Source organism: Argiope bruennichi, chromosome 5 (assembly GCF_947563725.1).
Source record: "Argiope bruennichi chromosome 5, qqArgBrue1.1, whole genome shotgun sequence".
Classification (NCBI taxonomy): Eukaryota; Metazoa; Arthropoda; class Arachnida; order Araneae; family Araneidae; genus Argiope; species Argiope bruennichi.
In genome coordinates, this window is record NC_079155.1 from 129,149,356 (window position 1) to 129,158,305 (window position 8,950).

General features: G+C 31.7%; 1 protein-coding gene across 2 annotated transcripts in view; it reads right to left on the reverse strand.

The window, feature by feature from the left end:
- The window catches only part of LOC129968736 (Na(+)/H(+) exchanger beta-like), a 149,608-nt gene extending 141,793 nt beyond the window's left edge, over window positions 1-7,815 (reverse strand). The window contains exon 1 of one of the 2 annotated variants that reach the window (XM_056082933.1): window positions 7,668-7,815. The gene's annotated coding sequence lies outside the window, so the exon portion shown is untranslated. The remainder of the gene's footprint in view (window positions 1-7,667) is intronic. The other variant, XM_056082934.1, reaches the window with a different exon arrangement.
- Between the last annotated feature and the right edge of the window lie 1,135 nt (window positions 7,816-8,950).

Genomic DNA, 8,950 nt, shown 5'->3' on the forward strand with positions numbered 1-8,950 from the left:
AATGCCTTCACTCAATAGAATGGAACTTCGGCATGAGAGAAATAATAATTCGAAATTATTTTCATGCAAGTCAAAGTGTATTTGAATATGTATCTCATTTTTTCCCCTCAAAGCAGAATAGGGAATTTATTTAGGTAGTATGTAGTGAAAATGTATTTAGGAAAAGTACCTATACTCGTTGATAGATTGCCTGCTTGTTGAGAAATTTCTCTCAATCGCATTTTTGGAGGACCAAGAGCTCCTCGTTTGCTTTTTGAGCTCACAAACTCGCGCAAGCAGTCTGAGGGTTTTGCGAACAATGCGATGTCACCTTTCTTTGATTTTACGGGAGGAGAGAGGATCAATGATTTCATTTTCTTATTTCACATATTTTTTAAAAATCTCATTTCAAATGAACATACATTTGAATATTCGAAGGCACGAATGAAGAATGTTTACCTCCTTAGAAATGATAGCTATTGGACCGAATGAGACAAAAGCTAAATTTTGATGATAACATCAAGGAATTTGTTACCAAACACATGAGAAAAAGAAACAATCTCATAATGTAGCCTTATTCTGATAAGTTGCATATGAAATCGTAATTTATAAGTTTTTAAAGCAATTAGTTTTATTATTTGTTTTTGTAAGGATTTTGTGTGTGACTGAAGCATTAATTTCATAAAACTAATTTAATTACTTATTATTTTTATAGTATGTTCCTTAAGTCTTGATTTGAATTAAGTAATGTAATAAATAAACCTCAATAAACTATGTTTTTGTTCAACGATGTTTCCAGGTCCCGCAAGTCAACTTTGAACAGCTTTTACTCGAGCCTGTCCTGAACAAACAATTTCGTAGTGTAATAATAATAAATAAATAAATAAATACTTGGGGTGTTCTAAAATGTCTTCAAAATTTCGAGACCTATTTTTTGCGATTAAAACGAAAGAAATAAAATATGTTTTCCTTATTCTTTCGAATCCACTTCCATTTTTCCGGTTGCTACAGGAACGAAGATTTGAGATGCATATTTCCAGTGAAATGGATTTCCAAGAAATTTACAAATTTTTGCAACTTTTTGCCTTTTTGTTAGACGAAAACATCATCATCTAATTTTTGTATTATTACTTTTACTCCCGTAGCTAGTACTTTTTGAATTTCGTTGTTACGGAAATTAAATTTAAAAAAAGAGCATGTTCTGTCCAGCGTAGTGATGCAAAGTGTGAGTTTAGTAGCCAACGACTCGATTTACTAATCCTTTAGAAGAGTTACCCATTTTTGAAATATTCAACACTTGCATGACTAAATGTAGTTTAAAAACTTTTCTTTATTTTTTTTCTTCTGACAAAAATAAAAGCCGTTCCCTTTTTTCGAGCAAATAAGTTTTATTTCAGATATACATGCAATTTTCATAGAATGGAGAAAATTCTACTCAGTGCGTTTTTCCGTTAAACAACGTGAATGTGAAATTGCTATATCACTATGGGGTTCTCCTTTTCTCTAGGATTACGAAACGAAAATATTGGATGACTAAAGGTTCCCATGAATGGACATGTGAGATATCTGTGCTTGGACTGCTCGTAAAGCTGCGTAGATCTTCATTGTTATCCGTCATTCAAATTTACACGATTCCCAAATGCTAGAGAGTTATCTCGCACATAAGTCAACTATATACTTATAATTGAAAAATTATACCATAAATACTTTTTCTTGTGGATAAATTGTACTCAGAATCTGTATTTTAGCAGACGCACAGAGAACATCTGATCGTCTCTCATAAAAAAATGTATCATCTCTTCTTCTAAGCCACTCATAAAAAATGCATAAATTAACAACTGTAAAGGTTGAGAAATTCCGAAAACATGGAACAAAAGAATAATGACACGGTTAAAAAGACTAGCACGAATGAATAGAGTTATCGCAGTGAAGAGAAAGTAGCATTGCTTTATACAGAATAAAAGGGAAAGATTTCAGTATGATGAAAGGCAATCTTACAAGAGTCTTGTAAAATACAAAGACAGTTGCCGGATCATCACCTTGATTGGATAAGGATTGTCTTATATTTTCGGGCTACTAAGTAGAACAATTTATGATACGAAAGTAGTTGTGGAGGAGGGAGGAATTTGTTACGAAGTTAAAGTCAACGGCGTTTACTATGAAATATTATCATTTAAATATGTTAACAAAAAATAATATTCCTTATTTTGTTTTAAAATTTAGTAAAATATATTCTCAAAGAAAAAAAATTGTTTGGCTGCAATTTATTTTAATAATTTCATTAAAATACTTTAAACATAAGATTAGGTTGTTGCCTAAAAGTTGCTCATATTAAATAATAAAGAAAAAACCTAAATAAATAGTGTACACCAATAAGATTATTATCTTGAATAAAAGGAAGCAAGTGTAGTAAACAAGAGTTCTCATAAATTGAATCTGAGTAAACCAAAGAAAAAAATAAAAAGACATTGAAAACATCAAATACAGGTTCAAAAAGGACAAAAACTGGGTGCTTTTGTGTTAAACCAGAAAGTGAGGGAAGAGGAAATGATGCACTGCATTAAATTTTAGAAACCAGTTTCTTTAATTCGACAGAATTTTCTTCTATATAAGCATTGCCTTCAACAACAACAACAAAAAAGTTTAAACTTGACAACATTTCAAATTCAATCTAGTATTTTTTTTTTCTTTTAATCTTTGAGTCGAAAAAGAACTTGAATCAATGAATAGGCAAATTATCAAACAGATATTTTGTTTCTTCCTGTGAAACTATAGAATGTTTGCGGAATTGTCAATTAATTGCAAATAAGAAAAGAAATAAACAAAATTTTCCGATCGAATTATTTGACACTGGTATACGAGAAAGTAGTATCTGCCTTACCTTCCTCTCAGCTTAGCAGATGCAGAACGACAAAAAACAACAAATATAAAAAACAAAATGGCATGGGGTTACAAAATAAATCGTAGCCTAATGAAATTTCCACTAAAGTAACACAATTCAGAAATTTGATACAGTGAGATTGAAAATAGAAGAGGTCGCGTTTTGAAGAGAAAAAATTACAATTGTTAGAGAATTTGGAATGTAATAAAGCCAGTAAAAACTGTCTTCAGCATATGGAGTACTTTCCATTCACTACCGGATGGAACTTTTCGTGTTCACATCCACGGGGACAAACAGAACAGCAACTGGTAGCAATAAATAATTTTGGCGAAAATATGATAAACCAAATGACATTGCTGTAGGTCGTTATTTTAAGTTTTTTGTTTATTCTCAAACAAGCAGACATGATTCCACACAACCATTTTAACTCTTAAAAAGCGGAAATTCATCTTATTCGTTGAGTGAAATTTCTCGATTATTACAATATTTTCTGTCTTTATATGAGAAAAAATAAAACAGCAAAGTAAAAATGTATGCGTTGAACTTATGAAAACGTTAAATTAGCAATAAGATGTTTACTCGGCGCAGTTTTAACGAAATGTTATGTGCAACTTCATCTGCATTTTTATAAAAACGAGACGTTTCTGTCGCACCGTCGTTCCATCGTATGTTGCTGCAAATAACGTTCATGTTTTTCATGCAGAGCATGAATGCCGTCTAACTGATTGCAGAAACTTCTTCTAAAAAAGCACGTTCTGTGGGAAAGACGCAGTATTCATCCATTTTCAAATGTAAGCTATTTTACAAAATCCGATAAAAGATCATAAAATTCCTTCGGGTTATGAGGATATTTATTATAAGATAGACATTTTTAGAAACTTTGTAGTGTAGAAAGTACACAGTGAGAAAAAACTATAATCGTCGAAAAGTTTGATCTTGAAATTTGGAGAGGATTTACATTTTTACTCTAGCACGAAAAATGGATTTCTTTAATTATGTCTATTTTTTTTTCTGAACTCTATAACTGAGAAAAGTTTTAAATAGAAGGGTAAACTCAGAATTTGTAGATATCTGTCACAGTTTGCTCGAAATACATTTAAGAAAAGTTCTGTTTGTCGATATGGAATGTGAATACGATAACGCGAACAGCACGATAGAAGAATAGTTTCATCAGCAAAAATGCGGTTGCGTATTAAATCCATCAAAAGGTTGTTGCCTGCACATTAATGTGTGAACACCTTGGCTCAAAAACGCAAGAATTTTCATAAATGAAACTTCATAAGCAGTCTTTGCAATGAAAATTTTCGATCTATATTAAAATTTGGATTTCTCCCTTATATGATGAACACAAAATGATGCATTGAATCACAACATGCGAATATCGGTATAGCCCCCCACCCCTTCAAGATTCTTCAGGTGTGTTTCGTTAGTTAGTCGTCACCCTCCTCAATCCTCCCGATTCGTTCAGGGTATACCGATTCCAGTAAGGAGAATCAAAAGGAATGTGCTATGTTTACTAAAATCGTGGGGAAAACGGTTCGGCTTGTTCCTTACTCGAGTGCGGAAACCCCTTTTATGCCCCAGAATTTATTGACATGAAAATCGACACGGTGACTCATAAAAGCAGCGGGAGAGAAGAATAAAATCCGGGACGATATGAGGTCTATTCATGCATATGGAAACACGATAATTCGAAAAAGGAACGAAGTACAACTTTGCGCGTAAAGGAGCAAACCTGTTGACGTTCTGATTCCCTTTTTCGTGGCGTTCGCGATATTGAATGGAAGCACCCTCTCACTTTGGAAATGAGCTGATCATTCAGTTTTGATCTGTTATAAAAACAATCGTTCTGAAAAAAATGTTTGGTAATCACCCAAGATGTCGTTTCGTTTAGTGCCACGCGAACTTGTTGACACGACGACAGCTGCTCCCGAACCACATTATTCATCCGACCTTTTTGAAGCAGTTGCATTCGAAAGTTTTACCATTCGTTGTGCATGATTATTATGAGATAACTCCATATGAATGAACTTCTAATTCATATACATACAGGCTTTCTCACCTGACTTTTAAACATTTAAAAACAAAATAAAGCTATTTTATGATTTCGAAAGATTTAATTTCTATTTCAATATAATTCGAGTCAAGAAATGAATGGCACAATAAAATAAAAATTGAATAAAAACTATTTTTAAAAGCACACCTTTATTTTTTCGCTAAAAATAGAATAGAAGTTATTTGAATTATTATCTAATGATTAGTCTTTTATTCATATTCTATCATAAAATCACGGAATCCTGTTATCAATTTTTCTGAAATTTTCGACCCAATGATGCATTTTGTATAAGACAAGATTTGATAAAATGAATCAAATAAGTACTTATTCTTAAATTATTACGATAATGTATTTTCATCCAGAACACCCAATTAGCAAAAATTTTAAAATTCTGGCAAATCAGGAAGTCAATGATAGATCCATTTCAAAATTTCATTTTTACAGATATATAAAAAGTGAAATAAATTTCGTTCCGTTACAAAACAAATGAAAAAGTTTTATAAGCTTTAACGAAGCACTTAAACGCCCAAAAATTAAAATGAATAATGATCTAAACTGAATCTCTTTATTCCGATAAAAGGAAACATTTGCTTCACAACTATTAAGAAATTCATTAAAATCTTGGGAGGAAGGGAGAGGGGACATCATTGTAGGGTTAAAATAGTAAAAAGTTAGGGAGAGATGGATGAATGAATCAAACATATTGAAAGAATTTGATTTCATTAATACTCCACCTTAGAGTTAAATTTTCACAGACCATACCAGTTCTGAAAATGGCAATTAATAAAATGTGAATGCGATGTTTCAATTTTATTTTACAATATTTCGGATCGCTTTTAGAATGTCGAAATTATTCTGTTGTCAAACGAAATAATTGCCATTTGATTTTTACTGCTCATTTCATGCGTCTTTGCTCTGCCCTTCCTCTCGTTTAAAGGCCAAATGAAGCGAATCATACATGAAAGAGTCATCAAACGGCCGCTAACCTGGAGTTAATACACTCTAAATTTTGTAGAATTTACTTATAATTTTTTCCTCTTAGCAAATGATAGAATTAGCATTATGAATTCCTGATAGATAAAAGAAATGAACCATTCTTCATTTATTTTTTACAAAATGAAATGTACAAAATTTCGAGGCTTAGAATTTCATTCACCAGTGCAAAAGAGACATTAATTCATTAAAGACATTAAAATTAAAATCAAAGAAACGATGAATCGAAAGCTGAATCAGTGAGAATCGTTAACTATAATCGTTTATTTCTTTAGGCAAAAGCATAATAATGCAAATGAAAATTTTCATTTATGTACGCAGTTTCGTTTCTGTTGGAATTCTTTTCGGACTTTTCAGATTACTTTGAAACAGCATTTCGCACTCAGAATTATTCCGTTCATGAAATAGTTAATGCAGATTCTTCATATATATATATAGAGAGAATCGAATGAATATCGTTTCAAAAATTAAGAGAATTATTCAAATTATTATTATTTGCCTAATATTTAACCTAATACGTCTTGTTGTGTAATGTTGTTAAGTGTTCATCACCAGATAATGAAAATCTTAAAAATCTTCCTGACAAATTTACAAAAAATTTTAAATATAACCAAAACAATGTTGAAAAAAGTCCAAGGCCGAGGATCAAAACCGCCTTCAGTTCATGCAACGGAGCAGTAATGGCGAAAGAATAATTATTTGTGACTCCTTTGCCCGAAAAAGAGGAAATATATATATATAAAAAAAATATTCAGATGTTAACATGCGAAATGAGTAATTTCAGAGTCTAGATGTTTGTGTCATGAGATAACAAAATCTTAGAGTCGATTAAGCCAAAAATTTTAAATTAGAATCAGTTTTAAAAAAAAATATTTTTTATAAAATAAAATAACACATTCCGTATTTACAAAAGAAACTATTTTGATTTAAAAAAAATATTGTTATTCTACCAATAAAGTGAAAAAACTAAACTAAAATTAACTAAAGTTAATTTTAAGATTTTAATTTAAAGTTAATTAGCTAACAAAAATTTCTATAAAATTCCCGAGAAGAACAAGGCAAAATTTTATTGAGAAAGACATTTATTCGAAAGACAAGCCCGAAACAAGTTTCATTTTTTTTTTTTTTTTTTTTATGTCGGCGAACACAGTCTGATTAATATTTCAGTTACTTGTATATGCATAACATTAATTCAAATAAAAAAAATTTCTATATTTCCGGATGTAGTAGCCTGCTAGACTTTCACTAACAATTACTTTCATCATAGAAAAATATAAAAGCTTTTTTTTTTTTTTTTTTTTTTTTTTTTTGGAGCCGGGAGTTTCTCGTTTTTCCGTAAACGACATGATCAGAGAGTCGTTGTTCACATTTCTAAAAACGGAATCATCATTGCTTCATAATAATTTATGTTGAAGTTGCTTTTTTTCTACGAAATTTTTAAGAGCTGAATCGATGAATGAACAGTACATTGATATAGAAATAAATATATAACTGATTCAACAATTTCAATTTAAGGTGGTTTAATCTCTTTTTAATTTATCTAGTATTTAGGGGGCGTTTGTTTAATTCAAATCAGTATTTGAATGGCTCTTTTAGAATGATCACGCTAAATAGCAGATTTAATAAACTTGCGCAGATCCCGCTGAAAGCGAAACTCTCTTGTTTACAAACACGGCCATGTGAAAACGCTTAACAGGTGAGAAAATTTTCACCCCCTCCCTCTTTACCAGAACACTTAACTGATGTTTAGTCACTTACCTCCAAAAGGGACTTTCTAGATGCAATTAAGTGAAGTGAAATAATCACGTTCGCTGGTCACATATTCCAAAGAAGAACGCGGAATAGATGATTCTGCCGCTTAAGTGCTTTGCATCGGTTGTAGCAGATTGCTCTCCGAAAAATGATCAGGACGAATTTCTCCCTTGCCGCGCCATCTAGCGGCCTTCGAGAGAAAGAAACACGGTCTTATCTAATGAACTACTGAATTTCCTGCGCGTGGAATGAACGAAGGGTGTTCCATAATTGGGGAGTATAAACAGGAGCATTATTCGGGATAAAACACAAAAAATAAGTGAGGCTAAGAAAGGAGAAATAACAAAGCAGCTAGTTCTTTACGTTAAACGTCAGACGATGTTTACTTTTCTTCTCTTCTTTTTGTAATATATGTTGGATAACTAAGAGATATAATTATCTCCGACAGTGGCAGGTGTAAGGGTGTATCCACTTGGAGGAAGGCTGGGTGGGTGCGGGAAAAATGCTATTAACGGGAAATTATGTCTCAAATTGTTTTTTTCCCTCTCTTCTGTTTTGTTTTTAGCTCATATTTAGACCACTAGGTTATTCCCCCTGCAGACCAACATGAACATTCAAATGAACCGACCGATACACTCAATAATCAAGATTAGCTTGCAGTATAAACTCCATCACTATACCTGTCTGTGAAAATACGTAAGAATTTAAAAAATAGTAGTAAGAGTACTTGATTGCCATATTTCGAGGACTTAATCAACAGGTGTGTGACAAGTCTGTCACTTTTATTATTAAGTTGGTAGTTTTGAACTATTTTTATTGCAAAGTGAACATTTATGTTTTTATACACCTTGCAGCGTAATCTTTTTTAATGTATTATTTGATTTTCAGGTTAAAGCTTAGTAAATAATTTTATATAGTAATAGATTTTTAGGTTCTTATCACTTTCTGTAAATATATTGTGTTGGGAAAAAAAAAAAAAAAACACCCACACGAGTATGGATTGCTGTTCAAGCGAATGATATTTCGTCAGGTACTTTATAAATATTAGTATACAGTATCTTATAAAGACAGATGTCTAGACAGTAGGCTGATGCACAAAAGAGAAAAGTAAGGGAATGAAACTTAAGAAAACGAATTATTTGTAAAACGGTAAAAATAGGGAATGGAGAAAGTAACTTTACAAGCTGCTACAATTCACATTCATCCTTTCACGCAGAAAAGCAAAATGAAGAAAAATCTACTGCTTTACAAGTTATCAAATTCCATTTACTTGAGAAGAGGACCAGCCT